Source organism: Lissotriton helveticus, chromosome 1_1 (assembly GCF_964261635.1).
Source record: "Lissotriton helveticus chromosome 1_1, aLisHel1.1, whole genome shotgun sequence".
Taxonomy (NCBI): Eukaryota; Metazoa; Chordata; class Amphibia; order Caudata; family Salamandridae; genus Lissotriton; species Lissotriton helveticus.
The window spans coordinates 1,053,678,669-1,053,694,793 of NC_136057.1; the positions used below are offsets into that span (position 1 = coordinate 1,053,678,669).

At 47.6% G+C, this 16,125-nt stretch overlaps 1 protein-coding gene across 1 annotated transcript in view; it reads right to left on the reverse strand.

Moving 5' to 3' along the window:
- MAPK8IP2 (mitogen-activated protein kinase 8 interacting protein 2) overlaps nt 1-16,125 on the reverse strand; it is a 216,930-nt gene that overhangs the window by 29,420 nt on the left and 171,385 nt on the right. The gene's annotated exons all lie outside the window — the stretch shown is intronic.

The window sequence follows — 16,125 nt, forward strand, 5'->3', positions numbered from 1 at the left end:
TTTTTTTACTTTCTTTTCTGTGCCTGATCCTGAGAGCACATCAGCCTTTTGGTTGAATATTCTTGAACAATAAGTCATAGTAAAAGGATACTCCACAAAAAAACCAGAGATCATCTTAATTGTTGAGAGGTTAGTTAGTCTTTGCTAATTTGAGGTATTGCAAGTAAAGATTGTCTCTGAAACAACTCTACTGTGGGAAATGGATGCCAACAGCTATCAAGTATTGGGGAGATGCTGCCACTATGAAGTAAGTTGCAGTGTTTATCACTCTGGACCTGTTGTTGGCTCAGATCTTTAACATCTTTTATTACTCTGGAAGGGGTGTGTCTTCTTCTGCAGTTTTCCAGCATGCATCTACCAACTTATCAATGGCATGGGCAATATGGCATATTTTCAATATGGCATTGTGATTCATGGTATTTCTTGTGAAGAACTTGATAAGACTTTGTTTCAGGTGTTAAAAGAAGTGGAAGAGCATAGCCTCACAATTTTTCAGGGACAAGTGTAAAATGGCAAAGGACAGCATGGTCTATTTGGAGCATTGAATCAGTTGGGAGGGGGTAGCACTTAAACAAAAAATGTGTATGTGCCATTGTTGATACTCCCAGTTCTAAGGAAAAAGAACAGATAAGGTCATTTCTGGGACTTGCTGTGTATCATTCAAAATGAAATCAAGAAAGTAAATTAATTTAGATATGTGTGCTTACATGCTAGGAAAAGGCATTCATGTGTGTTAAGCAGGGCTGTTACATTTTATGAATCAAATTCCTTTCTGTGCTTAATTGAAGACCACTAAAACCTCAGTAGTAATGAACACGTACACAGGCGTTGAGTCTTCGTGGGCTAGTACTTCTGTTAAAATCTTGGTATAATAACACAACAACAGAATGTAACCACTAGCCACCCATACCTTGATACTGCTGTTGATTAGTTGCAATTCTCAACAGACTATAGCAACATATAGAAGAGTTGGTTAGGGAAGGAACACCAGGGAGTAGATCCTACTGACAAAAGGTGAATGACAGGTCTTAGTTGGTAATCTCAATGGACCTTTCAAATGTCAGGATAGTACTCAGTGGTGGCTACTCCGCTAAGGTGGTACAGCGTTGCCCCACTGCATTGCAGCAGTGAAGGAAAGGATAAATAAAATGATAATAACGTGATGTTATCATTTTATTTGTTCCCGCTGTGGCAGCATGGGTGTGGGGCTGGGCTGCTCTGCTCACAGAGCAGGGCAGGGGACGAGTTGTGGGCACACTGAAGTGTGCATGACGCTTTGGCCGGCGTCTCGGGCCGACCTAACAGTCATGCACACTTAGCATGTTCTGCACCCAGGCTACATTACAGCCTAGGTGGAGAATATGCCCAGGTCCCCAGGCTCCATCAGACAAATCACTTGCTGCATTGCAGCATTGTGATTGGCTCAGGGGAGCCTGGCTGCTTCCTGTTTGGTCGACGGAGGAGAGACGACGTGGGACAGCCTGGCGAGGAGGTAAGTATATTTTTCTTTTTTTACATTCCCTTATCCCCTTGGCCTCTGCCCCGCCACCCCAGATCTGTGCCAGCCACCACTGATAGTACTGCACAATAATGAACACTCCTGTACCTGATTGACAGTTTATTTGGACTCTTCAGATAAAGTAGCATCCTTAACTCTACTTCCAGTGAGTTGGCCTGACAACAGGGGCTAGGTTTTTAGAGTGGTGGTATCACTGCCACCGGAAAGGGCAACACAACTATGCATGATTCCACAATGAACCAATCAAGAATCTTTATTAATCCCAATTCCCAGTGAACTTGAACATACTTGGAAAAATGATATCTCTGCTGAAGTCCTTTCTCCTCTTGGTAACTCAAATTCTTTTTTCCAGTGAGTCTCACCTCAAGCTGCCATTTCTTGTTTACAATTTACTCTTTCCCAAACTTGCCTTAACTTCTTAATATGAACCAAAATTCCTGTTTGGCTAACTCTTTTCCTGAAAACGGGCTGAGGATTAAATCTGAAATTGTCACAGAATACATTAGCCGAGGATTTACTTACAGTAAGACAATAATTCAAAGACTTCTTTTGAGACTGTCTCAGAACTTTAACAAGGGACTCAGACTCGGAAATATAACAAGGATAATTGGTGGAAAAATCCTGACATTCAGCTGGATATTTTCTTAGGTTATGATGCATGCATATACTCCTACATTTAAGGTGCACCTTTGAATAAGCATTCTTTCTCCTTTTGCAATGTCCCGCAAAGTTTTAGACATGACCAAAGGTTGACTACTATTGAGTGTTCTTTTTAACAAAGTTAGTTAGAGCTGACATTCTGAATTCTGAACTCAGCAGCCAGTCTCTTCCTCTAGCATGATATTGCCTGGACTGTGTCTCTCTATCACTGGCAACTTCCGAATGGCGTAGCCTCTTTTTTTACTCTGGTTCCACCCAAGATGGCTAGAGTCAGTGGGGTAGTGGCTGCAAAATCATGGCATTTGGCAGTAGGGGGTAAACATTGTGGGCCAGATGGAAAGAAATGCAGGGACTGGGACTGCTCAGGTTGGGGTCTGTCCTGACAGTTCCCCTCCTTTAATAACCTTCCCTAAGGTTGAGAGGGAATTGAGAATGAAAAAGAAATTCAAATCAAGGAATATGAATATAGGCTGTTGATTCCCAACACCTTTCATCTGAAGTGAAACTCTTCTAATCCATTAAGTACCAAATCTGACTTTTACACAGGCAAGAATGTACAATATGTTTGTCGATGTGACTCTTGTCACCAACATAAGTGGAATCTTGTCAGTAATCGCTGGGCGGGCCTTCTTAACCAGAGACACATGAAAGTATGTATGTATTATAATGGACAGTGGCATCTGTAGTTATATTGCAGACAATATCGTAATTTGCCATACTTGGAATGGACCAATATATCTTGATTTGAACTTTGTTGGTCCTCTGAGAGTCAGATGGCAAGATAACAGCCAAACTCAGTCTCCAAATTCAAACACTGGCGCAGGACGCTGATCTTTGTCTGCATGAAATGTATAGTGTTTTGGACAATCAGTACATTTTCTTGGTCTTTCAGGTAAGGTTTGTCAGAAGAGGCTTCATCTTTCATGTGCATCTGGACAAGCCGTATACACAGAAAACATGTCAGCAGAACCAGGGACGGCTTTTTCATGATACATCTTGCCTATTACTCTCAGATTCTGGCATTAGATTCTTGGGAGATGTATATGATCATCAGGGATTTATGGCATTTGAAAAAATGAAGCAATGCTATAATTTATCTGAATTGGCTAGGTTTAAATGTTATCAGATTAAAGACTATTTAGTGAAGAAATTAGAACTTACTATGGTATTAGATTCTACGGTATGGGACTGTATTTATAGAGAAGTAGACAAATCTATGATCAGCATAGGATATAAGATTCTCTCTGGCTTTAACACTAGCGACATCGTTAAATTAACTGAGAAATGGAATAGAAAATTGGCCTTGACTGTACCATCTGATCTAATTACTTTATCTCTTAAAAGCTTAAATGTGTCAGTTCAATCCTCTAGTCTAAAACTGCAAATGTTTAAAACTGTATGTCAATTATACCATACTCCCGAGAGAATTCTTAAATGGACAATGAATAATAGTTTTGGTGATCGTACGAAATGCCCTAAATGTGATCTGAGTGGTGCTGATATTGTCCACATGTTTTTCTCTTGCCCTCATCTTAGTGAATATTGGGATGGAATAATTAAGGTGGTCTCTGATAGACTTGCTCAACCCATCTTTTTTTCACCTATTGATATGTTGGTGGGTATATGTGGGGGTACTAGCGTATTCAGGGATCTGCTGAATATTTTAGTTACCTGTGCAAGACTTACTATTGCTAGAGCTTGGATTTAAAAAAAAAACACCGATGGTTATGGAATGGTGGAGCCTAGTTAAGGAAACATATAATATGAAGACTGCACTTGCTGCTTCAAGGGGTCTACAGGCTAAATGAAAAGTCGACAGAAGCTGGGGCTTATTTATGTCTTAATAATAGTATCTTTCATTTTCTGAAATGTTTTTTGTTTTTTTATTCTTTTTTCCTTATGACCTCTCTACTGTTTATGATTTATGGAACATTTAATGGAATATTTAATGTTTACTCATTGCTGTTACAGATATAGATTGATTTTGTAAATGATGGCTTTCTTCTTTTCGTGTGTCCATTTGATGCAAATTAAAAATAAAGAACCAGGGGCGGCTCTTCCGTTGCAGCAGAGGAGCGTCGCCCTACTTAAAATCACCCTTAAAACCCAGAGATTAAAAATAAAATGGTAATTTATTACAGATATATTGTTCATCAGCCTTCCCAAACAGAGAGTCAGGACATGGATGGGGCCGCTACTGAGTGATAACAGCAGGGAGGAGGGTGGGCCGTCTATGCACATTTTAAAGTATGCATGTCTTTATTTTAGTTAAACATCTCTAATCCAGCCGTTTTAAGACAGCTGGGTTAGAGCAAGTGCAGTCCTCCAGAGCACTGTGGAGTGCCGAGTGCGGCTGCTCCCTACAATCAGGGCGCTGCTCTCATGCTGCATGAGAGCAGCTCCAGGATTGGCCAAGGGGGTTGCAGCATCCTGTTCCTGTATGAATAGGCCCAGAGCAGAGAAGGTCATGTATGTATTCAGGTAAGTGTTTTTTATATATAATTAAGGTGCATGCGCCCACCCCCCTCTCTTGTAGATGCCAGCCACCACTGAGAACACGAGTATGAAACCCAGAGAGAGCAAAGAAAGGGGAGCCTCAGATAGTGGAATGATTTGTGTTATAGACAAATTCCACCATTTCAGTTTCATCAAGTCAAGATCCTTCAAATTGAGGTCATTGACAGCGTAAAAAACATGTTTCTTAGATTGTTTGACACATTCTGTCTGACAATCTGTTTGAAGATGCCAGCTGGTGGAAAATGTGATTGTGAGTCCCAACAATTTGCAGAATGCTTATCAGAAGCAGGAAGTAAACTCGGAGCTTCTGTTGGACACAATACTTGTGGGGATTCCTGAAGGCTAACAACATTACTTAAAAACAGCATAGCTGACTATAGTGCTGTCGATACCCCTTTTGAGGGAAAATGGGACATCTTGTTAAGTAATCAATTGCTACTAACTACTTCTACCTGCGCCAGAATATCTAAGCACAAACGTTTGTCACAGTGCTTACACTGATCTGCCTGTTGTGACATTGCTGCATCATAATCCTGTTGAAGACGATAAGTACATACCTATATCACTACAACCATGTCTTGTTTGTGCTTCATAAGAAACGTTGCCTGTTTTCTCCCTGATGGGCACATAAAAGCATTCCTTCAATGCCCACTGTACCCTGTCTTATTAGAGACCCTATTTATAGAACTAACTCAGTCAGCTCATTATGGAGGACCCAGCAACTGCCTTATCCATTCACAAGCCCTACAGGCCTTGGGATTTCTACCCTTGACCTCTGACCTCATGTAGGGACCACTGCTCCAATCGTGTCCCCTAATGAGAATTCTAATGCTGCACTACCAGACTCATCTACTCCAGGAGCCTGATCATCTCTTCCTTCTTCAAACAGCGGGCCCGCTGCTGTGCATGTCTTTCGTCGCCGGGGTCCTCTGTTGTACATCCACTGCCCCAGCAGCTTCATGGTCTGTGTTCACGCCCGAGGATGCACTGACATCATCCCTCCACCCACCCCCTTGCTAGGTCAACTGTGGACAGAAGGAGGATGCCTCAGTGGGTACACTGTCACTAGCCACAGTGTGTGCTCTATTGTACCTCCACCAATAACCCTGACAGGAAGAAGCTGCCCTTCCAGATATTAACCAGCACTTCCCCTTTGTAGTCCCTACATGGGGACAGGTAAAAAGAGAAGCGCACTCTGACCAATGAGTTTACTTGCCACCGCCCTTTGAAAACGGGAGAGGCCCAACAACACCAATGCAGTGTTCATTTTGTAGACTATGGACTTGCCCCTTGCATCCTTATAGCTCACCTTTTGGCCAAAAGGCAAACTATTCATCTACACCTCCTTTCTTGTAAAGTAAGACTCAACTCTGGGCCAAGCTAGACCTTCATTTTCAAGCCTCCAATGAGAAAATCAAAACTATGGGAGGGTTAGAGGTGTGCTTTCCCTTTGCACACCACCTAGGGATGGGTGAAGACCGTGTGAAAGGGAAATGTTTAACTTTATCACAAATCTTGGAGTTAGACAGGGCCTGTAAGGTGAGGTGAAGGCAACTCAATGATTACTTTAAGGAAATGGGATGAGGGAGTGACGTCACTTCTCTGTTGAAAAAGAAGGGATCCCTTGGAAAGGCAAAGGCTGTGGGTATTCGACAGAAAAAAAAAATCATTAGAAATAAAATTCCATCGAAAATAGATTAGTACAAATATGATTACAATTAATTTACAAAAAAAAAACTAAAGCGTCTCAAAAGACAAAATGGGACACGTTTTAATATCAAAATATAACACAACTTACTACAATTCATAAAAAATAAATGTATTGATTGTGCAGTTTTTTAAATGGAACTTGGGGGAAAAAAGAATGGCTAAAACATAATTTAGAAGTAAGAAGATGCCTGGTTATTCCATTTGGCTGGGGGCTGGGCCTGCAGAGAAAGAGAATGTAATCATGGGTACCATGCCACTGGCCAGAGAAGGCAAGATTTGTTCTGTGAAGGATGTTGGACAGTGGTCCACATAAAAATGATATGTTCTCGTCTTTGACGTTAATTAGGTTATGACCCCCTACCCCCGCGCAACCCAAAAACATGCTGAAAAGTGGGAGTGTACGACTTAAATGGAAAAAGGTGAATGAATGGACACAAAGATAATTTCGGTTTGAGATTGAATCACAGATCTTTGTAATTTTTTTATTTAGAAAATAGTTTGCAAAATGTTGGGGAGCAGAGTGTGTGGTAGTTTCGGCTTTCTCCGTTAGTAAAGTCTTGATAGATATTGGACATTTATTTAGTTTCTGAAGCCCTTGCTGCAATTGGTCAGTGAGGCTTTTGTTCATTCCAGGTGACCTATGGGTAACTTCTTCAGCTCAGCTTGTGGGCAATCTTGTAGGTTCAGGTTGTGATTTATGACACTGGCGTTGAAGATATGGAGCTTGTCTTTTCTAATACGGCCAGAGTATTGGTAAACTATGTGTTGGTTACTTTGAGGTCTTATTTGAGTTTCTTTCTTTAGTGGTGCTGTTTTTTTCAGTTTACTAAGGTTATGCGCTAGGTATTAGCGGTAAACGTGTGTGGATTATTATTTAATGCTGATATGAGTGCAGTTTCTCTGTTTAGATAGCTTGACTATTTTATAGAGGTATTTGGACTATGAATAGGTATTGTTTTATGTTCAGCTGTTTTAAAGCATTATTAGTACCAGAAGTTCAGGTGATGGAGGGAAGGACTCGTCTGCATAAAATTGGGGTTGGATCAGAATTTCAACGTGCTCAATGGTGTGTGAGAAAATGAGATCAAGTGTGTATCCTACTGTGTGGGAAGGACTGCTAACATGGATGAGTTCCTAATGCATCCTTGTTTTTAGTTAGCTCAAGGACAAGTCTGTTAACTATGTACCTAAATGCTAAAGTCTCCAACCCACAAGAGTTTTGTTACCAGAGTTTGCAGATGCCAGGTGAGCGCAACAATTTTCTTTAGGAATCTGGGATTGTATCCATGGAACCTGTGCATTGCTGCAATAAGGAAGAAGCTGTTTTGATTGATTGTGCATCTTGCAGCTATCCTTGCAAAAGATGAAAACTATGGAGTTGACTTCCTGATAAGGGAAATCCCACCTCTTTTCTTTCACAATGGGTCACTTTGAAACCTGGAGGGATGAGGTTGGTTAAAATCACAGGTGATCCATCTTTCATACCAATTAAATATACATACCCATAGGTCTCTGCTACACACCTACTTGGCTAGATTACGAATGCACTTCCAGGCTACATTCACACCCAGTATGTTACATGTAAAAGCCAACCAGGCTTTGAGTCTACAAACAAACACTGTCAAAAGCAAAACAGCTATAGGTGCTTGTCAACACATTGAGACCGAGGTTGGGTGAAATTTGGAAAGGCTATTTATTAATCGTCCTACAATCAGGTGTTACAGGCATTCCAGCTTTTTGGTGGTGCACCAGAGACTCCTTTGCTTTCGAAGGAAATGTAGATTTTGGGTTGTTTCAGACCAGGCCATCACTTGGGTGAAAGTAGACCTTAAAGACGTACGTTTGAAATGTTATCAAGCTTGACAATCCACTCCACGGTCTCATTTATTGTTGTGACTTTGCCCTTAAAATGTATTTGGTGGAGTGAATTTACAATTTGGCTGGTCATTTGAAAGCCTGTTTAAAAAATGAATTTGATGGATTCTTAGCAATCATTATTTCATGAATCAATAAGGCAATGTCCTAATTATAGAGATTTGAAGTAGTTCGTTTTGATAAGAATATTCAAACGATTTGTTCTTTTCTACGTGGCCCTATATCCGTTTCTGCATGGTTATTCGTGCACTTTCGACAAGCACATTTTTTTTTTATAACATTTTTATTTTGTGATCGTTTTTTCAAGAGTGAGGAGGAAAGCGAGACAGAGCAAGAGAAAGGATAGAAGAAGAGAGGAAGAAGGAACAGGCGACAAACCGCCACATATCCCCACACAGGGGGCGCTGAAAAGTGTGCCGTAAATCCCCAAGTCATATATGGCCCTTTTTGCGTGTCGGTGCCCATGGCAATGTTCGTGTTCGGCAATCAGCCCCGGAACGAGGGTGCGGCAAGTTTGTAGCCAATGGCCAAAGGATCACCAGAGAAGGCGCCCCTAACGAGGAGCTCCTTTATACAGGAGTGTCACAAATGCCACTTCCACAAGCAAAGCATGTCGCAACTAAGAACAAACTATAACTCCCCCCCCAACACCCCTCAAGTCCCCCAGCCCCCCACCCCCCACCCTTCCCCCGGTGGTGGTGACCAACATCCACTCATCACAACGTCACATATGGAAACGGTTAGATTTGAAATAGGTGTAATGCACGTATTGCTGAGGGGCAGACCGCAGATGGCAGACCTCGGGATAAGAATCTAACCAAGGGACCCCAGGTAAACATGAAGTTTTTAAAATTCCCCAAAAATATATCGGACATTCTCTCCATACTCAGCAGCCGCCACAGACGCGCGTGCCAGAGCGAGATGGCCGGCGCAGATGGGTTCTTCCAGGCGGCCGCTAATGTCAGCTTGGCCGCTCCTAAACACAGCCATACCATGCGCTTGTCAGCTCTAGTCTGATGTTCCAACAAAGGGTCCCTAAGTCCCAGCAGTACATAATCCATTGAAGTCGGAACCGGATAACCAAGCACGTCCTTAATATGGGACAAGATCTCGGACCAAAAAGGTCGGATGGTGGGGCAATCCCACCAAATGTGGCGGAAATCCCCCAACATACCGCAGCCCCGCCAACACCTATCTGAGGTGGTCGGAAAAATTCGATGTAACTTAGAGGGATAAAGATACCAGTCATACAGAAGTTTTAAGTGAGCCTCCCTAAGATCTGTGGAATGGTTATGTGCCGCTACATCCCTCCAAAGGCTCCTCCACTCGCTGTCAGAAATGTCCCTGCCCAGGGTAGCCTCCCAGTGGTCCATGTAACGAGGGCGGGGGGAAACCGCGGTGTCCAGTAACAACCTATATATGAAGGAGATCGTTCCCTTCATCATAGACGTGTGGAGAATAAAAGCCTCAAATTTGGTCAGTGGCCGAGTAGCGGCGTCCCCCACTGCAGTCGACGTCGCCCAGTGTAAGAGTTGAAGGTGTCGAAAGCGTTCAGTGGGTGGTACTCCATAATCTCGCATACAGTTTTGAAAGGTGAGAGGTGTCGCCCCATGAAACAGGTGAGTCAGAGCTCGGCAACCACCCTCCCTCCAAACGTCAAAGGGACTGTTAGTCAAAGCCAGAGGAAAAGCCGGGTTAAAATGTATAGGGGTAAATGGAGACGGGAAGGTAGTCCATCGGTCGTCACCACGAAGTGTGTCCCAGACCTTTAACACCGTGCTGGTCGGAGTGCTAATATATGCATTCCTGGGCCGGTCAGCTTTAGGCTTCCAGGCCAGATCCCAATGGACCTTCCGGCCACACACCGATCCATATGGAGCCAGTGCTTTTCCGAAAGCTGTTACGACCATTCAACCAGTACCCTCAATTGCGCCGCCTTATAATACAAGTGCATGTTCGGGAATCCCACCCCTCCCTCCGTTCGTGGACGACGAAGCACTGCGTACGAAAGACGTGCCCGGCCACCCTGCCACACATATTTCAACATCATAGTTTTAAGCCGACGGAAATAGTCTAACTCCACCGGTAGGGGCAATGCCTGGAAGAGATACAGCAGTTTCGGGAGTAGGACCATCTTGATCGCGTGTATCCTACCCAACCAGGAAATGTACCTCGGCTTCCACCGTTCAAGTTCAGTGCGTATCATCGCCAACATTGGTGTAAAGTTGGCCGAAAATAGGGCGCCTAGAGTAGATGTCAGATGGACTCCCAGATACAGCAAAGACGACGTCGACCATGACAGGGGGGTGAGCGCCCGCAGTCGGAGCACTTCTTCGGGGGGAAGAGTCAAGTTCAGAATATACGATTTGGTGAGGTTGACTTTGAAACCCGCCGCCGTCTCAAAATCAGAGAGCACCCTATGAACAGATGGTAATGACATCACTGGATCTCTAAGCGAGAGCAGTACGTCATCCGCAAATAACAAAATCTTATGCTGTTCACCGGAGAAGGGGAGGCCCAAGATATTGTCGTCTTCCCGAATCGCAATTGCCAACGGTTCGATACTTAGAGCGAAGAGGAGTGGGGAGAGAGGACAACCCTGACGCGTTCCACGTGAATGACGGAAGCGTCCGGATCTATGGCCATTAACCATCACTCTAGACATAGGATTGTTGTAATTAGCCTCAATCATTTTTATGAAGCGGGGGGAAAATCCAAAGGCCTCCAGGGTGCGATGTAAAAAGCCTCAGTCGACGCGGTCAAAAGCTTTCTCAGCGTCGAGCCCCACCAAGACCGCCGGGATATGAAGTCTATTAGCCTTCTCGATCAGGTGGACCACGCGTCGCAAGTTGTCGTGAGTTTGCCGTCCTTTTATAAAGCCGGACTGGTCCGGCTGCACCAAAGCCGGCATCAAGTCCTGTAGCCTCCCCGCGAGGATAGACGAGTACAACTTAGCGTCCAGGTTGAGGAGCGCTATCGGCCGATAAGAAGCGCACTCTGTATGATCTTTCCCCAGTTTGGGGAGGACGGTAATCAAAGCTTCGGCCATAGTCTCAGAGGTTCTACCCTCCGACGCCATGGCATTAAAGAGAGACCAGGAAATCACAGAGGTCCGACGCAAACGTCTTGTAAAACAGGGCAGTGTAGCCATCCGGGCCCGGTGCCTTGTGAAGTTTTAAAGCCTTGATGGCGTTTAGTACCTCTTCTCTAGTGATGGGGGAATCCAGCAAGTCGTTCCATTCTCTGGAGACCTGCGGTATCGGGAGACCTTGCAGAAACGCAGATTGAGCCTCTGGGTCAAGGGCATCACCCGAGTAGAGATCAGCGTAAAAGCGGCCAAAAAGATCCGCCTTGTCCGCATCACTGTGTCGTACAGAACCCGTAGGATCCCGTATTCCCCCAATGTAGTCCTTCTCGCGTTTATCGCGGAGTTGCCGGGCCAAGTGCCGCCCCACCTTGTTCCCTTGAGAGTAGGAGAGGCGGCGGAGGCGGAGGAGGGTGAACTCAGCCCGATTATTATAGTGGGCTCTCAACTTCCCTCTCACCGCCGTCAACGGACGGAGGGTCACTCTAGATGGGTTGGACTTGTGTGCCTGTTCCAAAAGAGCAAGCTCCGTTTCAAGGGCCTCTCTCTCCTGTCTCCGAAGCCTATTGAGGTTGGCATTAAGGGCAAGGCATGTGCCCCGCAGTGAGGCCTTGCACGCATCCCAAGTGACATACACTGAGGTATCAGAGGGCAGGTTAAGTGCCATGAAGTCCCCTATAGCTTTCCACAGTCCCTTACAAGAGACCTCATCCCGCGTCAATGCCGCCGGAAAGTACCACTTTCGCCAACCGTCTCCCCCAACATGCCATTGCAGACCAAAAACCACCAAGCTGTGATCAGATACCGAGATCGGAAAGACACTGGAGAATTGGGCATCTCCCCTGAGGGCCTGACTAATAAAAACATGATCTATACAGGAGTAAGAACGATGTACAGAAGAAAAAAATGTATAGTCCCTAGTATGGGGGTGCAAAAATCGCCAACTGTCTACCAATCCCAAAGCCTCTATTTGACGTTGCGTCTCAACTGAAAAAAAACCCGCGTCTGCCCGGCGCGCTCCTGAACTGTCCATGTCTCTGTTCCAAACCATGTTAAAGTCCCCCAAGAGGAACAAATGCCCCTCCACGTATTGTCCCACCCTATCCAACAGGTCCTGCAAAAACCCATTCTGTCCAGCATTAGGGGCATACACAACTACAAAAGTACATAGCCGGCCATATAGGGACCCCTTCACCATTAGCCATCGACCATCCTTATCCCCGCTCACCCCCAGAGGTTGAAAGTGCAGAGAAGCCTTGAACATGAGGGCCACCCCCCTGTGTTTGGTGGATGCCGACGCCCTATAGATGAGGGGGAAGTGTCGGTGCCGTAGTCTAAGTTCATCTTTCCTGGCTAGGTGGGTCTCCTGGAGAGCCACCACATCAAGATGGTGATCCGACAGGTACTTCCAGAGCTTTTGGCGCTTTTGCGGGGAGTTGAGACCCTTTACATTCCAGGTTCCCACACTAATAGTCATGGCGACAATGGAATTTTCCGCTCTGAAGGCTTACCAGCATGATCCACTCCCATTCCTCGACCAGTGGTACTCTCACAGCACACGTGTCCGGGCTAGGCCCAACTCCAAGCTTCCCCTGACATCCCCCCCTCCACCCCCCATTCGTCACCAGATCCACATCTCCAGGTCCTCCAGAACCAGGCACACATGTCTTCCTGCAAGGTAACCCATACTGGAGATAACTGGGTAGAAACATCGCCATTAATGACCAGGCCCCTGTCTCTCTCCGGGGAACAACACCATACCCAACCAGGAGCTCCAGGCCTTTCGTCCCTAAGCAGCCAAGGACAGTGAAATAGCGCGGCATCATGCATGGGGCAGTGAGTGCTCCAGAAAAAGGGCCCTTGCCACAGACGCTAGAGGAGGGCACCTCGACTGCCAACAGCACTCTGTACACACGGCTTCCGGACACCACCACCATCCCACCCCCCCCACCCCAAATCTCAACACCCCCTGTGCCACCCTCCCCCTCAGGACCCCCCACCCCCCACCCCACACCCGGAAACAGAACAACAACAGAAAATAACAGAAAGCACTGAACCTGAAACGTCCCAGAACAGTGCAGCGCACCATAAAGTCACTGGGAGGGGGGTGAGAGACCTCAAGAGGGTCTCCCAGGGCCACGGTCCGGGGTGTCTTCACACAAAGTACTTGCATACCCTCAGACCACGGAACTCGGGCCTCTCTGGCCCCTTAGGCCCGTATTCATCAAGTCAGGCCGCTCCAGAGCTCTGCTGTGAAGACGTCAACGTTGCAGAGGCCACGGAGGCCACCGCTTCCCCTCTTTCCTGTAGGCTGGCTGCTCGATCCGGCCGCCCACGGTCCGGTGCTGATCCCACTCTGTGCCACGAGGAGGATCGATGTCGTCGCCTTGGTGAAGGGCTGCCCATCCTCGAAGCTGAAGAATCATCCCCGATGCCCAGGAGATCTTTCGCCACTTGCAGCGAGCGAATCTGCGCCAGCTTATTCTGCCAGCGGAAGACTATGCGGAATGGATGGCCCCATGAGTAGGTGATGTTGTGTTCACGTAGAAACGCCGTGACTGGCCTGAACTCCCGCCGCTTCTGAAGAGTCGACGCCGCCAGATCCTGATAGAGCTGCGGACGATGGTCACGGAACTGCAGAGAGGGAGTGTCACGTGCTTTCCTAAGGATTCTTTCCTTGATTTGAAAATCGTGGACACATACCAGGATGTCCGGCGGCGGGCCCCCACCTCTACGCGGTAGTCCAACTCTGTGGACCCGGTCCATGCGAATCTCATGCACCTCCTCGTCGTCCAAAAGCTGGCGGAAGAGGTCCTGGACGTAACCGCGGAGGTCCCCCGCTTCCCCATCACACGGTACCGCTCGAATGCGAATGTTGTTTCTCCTGGAGCGGTTTTCTAAGTCCTCCGCATGGGCCTGTAGGTCCAAGTTCTGTTCTGTGAGTCTTAGCACATCTTGTTGTAACTGGTGGACGTCATTTGCCATATTGAGATCGTGATCCTCAAGTGTGGCTACTCTTTCCCCCACGGCGTCCACGTCTCTCCTTACTTCCCGGAGGTCAGAAGTCAACTGTGCTCGGAGGTCCGAGATATCCTCTTTAATGGACTTGAAGAGGTCGGTCATAAACGCCTTAGTGGCCGGTGCCTCGTCATCGGAGCGATTAGGAGAGGAGCTCGGGCCAGGGGAAGCCGGTTGCTGAGTGCTCTTCGATGGACCATCCCTCCCGGTCTTCCCTTTGCGCAGAGCGTTAGACATCGTGGCTCTCTCCAAGCGCCCCGCCGGCCACCACGAATCGCACTCCTCCGCCTCTAAGCAGATCCACACAAGGGCTCAAGAAGGCGTCCACTCCGGCGGGCCAGGGCGCTCAACGCGGTCTCAGGCCGTAGCACAAGCAGAAAAAGCACTCCCAGAATAAGGAATCCCAGGCACACCTGTCCAGTCCCCACGGCCAGGAGAGACGCTGCTGCGTAGTTGCACCACAGATGAAGACACGTGGGTAGGAGCCCCACAGGCCACGATGCTGGTATGGGCGCGGTGAAACCAGGCACCAATCCCGGTGGCTATTCGACTCAGATCGCGTTCCGACCGTGACCTATCTCCAGGGGGTATGAGTGTAGAGCCAGCAATGTCGGGGCCCTCACAGTCTGCGACAGTCCGGCCCCGTCTCAGCAATGTACACTGGCACCCCTCGGTCGATCACCAGGCCGCCACTGCATCAGATGCCAATCTCCACCTTCAGGTCCAACTCCCCCTCACCGTGCCTCGTGGTCGGGATCTGCCCGTCTCTACCCGATCAGGCGCCTCCACTCAACCGCACCGCTACGTGGACCTGTTCTCTCCACTGTCCGCCGGCCGCCGGAATCACCGCAATAATCAGGCGCACTCACGCCCGCGAGGCCCGGGCAGTCGCCTCTCTTGGAAAGCTGGTGCTCCGTCCAGGGGTCCGCTCCGTAGCACTGTTCCAGAGGGCAACTCTAAGCGGTCCCCTCGCTAGGCCTCGGACCACGGCCTCGAGTAGGAGGGCAGCCGCCCTCGGCGTCGGACGCTCATCGGCAATAGGCTCCTCCCCCACTAGGGAGGCTCGGTGTATTTGCCGTTGTCTAGCGTCCGCCCGTCGCCACTCGGCACCGGCGGCCCTCACCTCTCCGCCCGAGGGAGCACACCAACGCTTGCTGCTCGGGAGGTCCCGGGCCTCTCTGCCCGCGCCGGCTTCGCTGGACCGCTCCAGTCCTGGCAGCCGCCTCTGACGTCGGAGCTGCTCAGAGGACACCCGGGGCCCCGGTGCGCACTCCGCTGCTGCTCAACCCTCTGCCGTAGTGCCCAGAGGACCAGGCGCCAAAATAGAGCCGTGGCGCCGTGCTATTCAAAACTTATGCAGGGCCTGGGGCCGGAGAGGACTTGAAACACGTCCTACTCCGCCGCCATCTTGGCCACGCCCCCGACAAGCACATTTTTAATTATGCTAGATGGTATATATACACACACACACACTTCTGTCTTTACATATATTCACCTCATTAGAAAGTTTTTTCGAGTCACATGCACACAAACATGGTGGAGCTCAGCTACACTAATGGCAATCAAGCAACTTTCCCTGGCACTACATATCGGGGTATAGCTTCTGGGGGGTGTTTGGGCGAGTATGGTGAGGTGTCTGTTGGATTTCACCTGGGAGTTTTGCATGCACACACTGACAAAAACACACACACACACACACTCATATCCCTGTTTTGAAAGCCCTAAACTTTTTTGATTATTT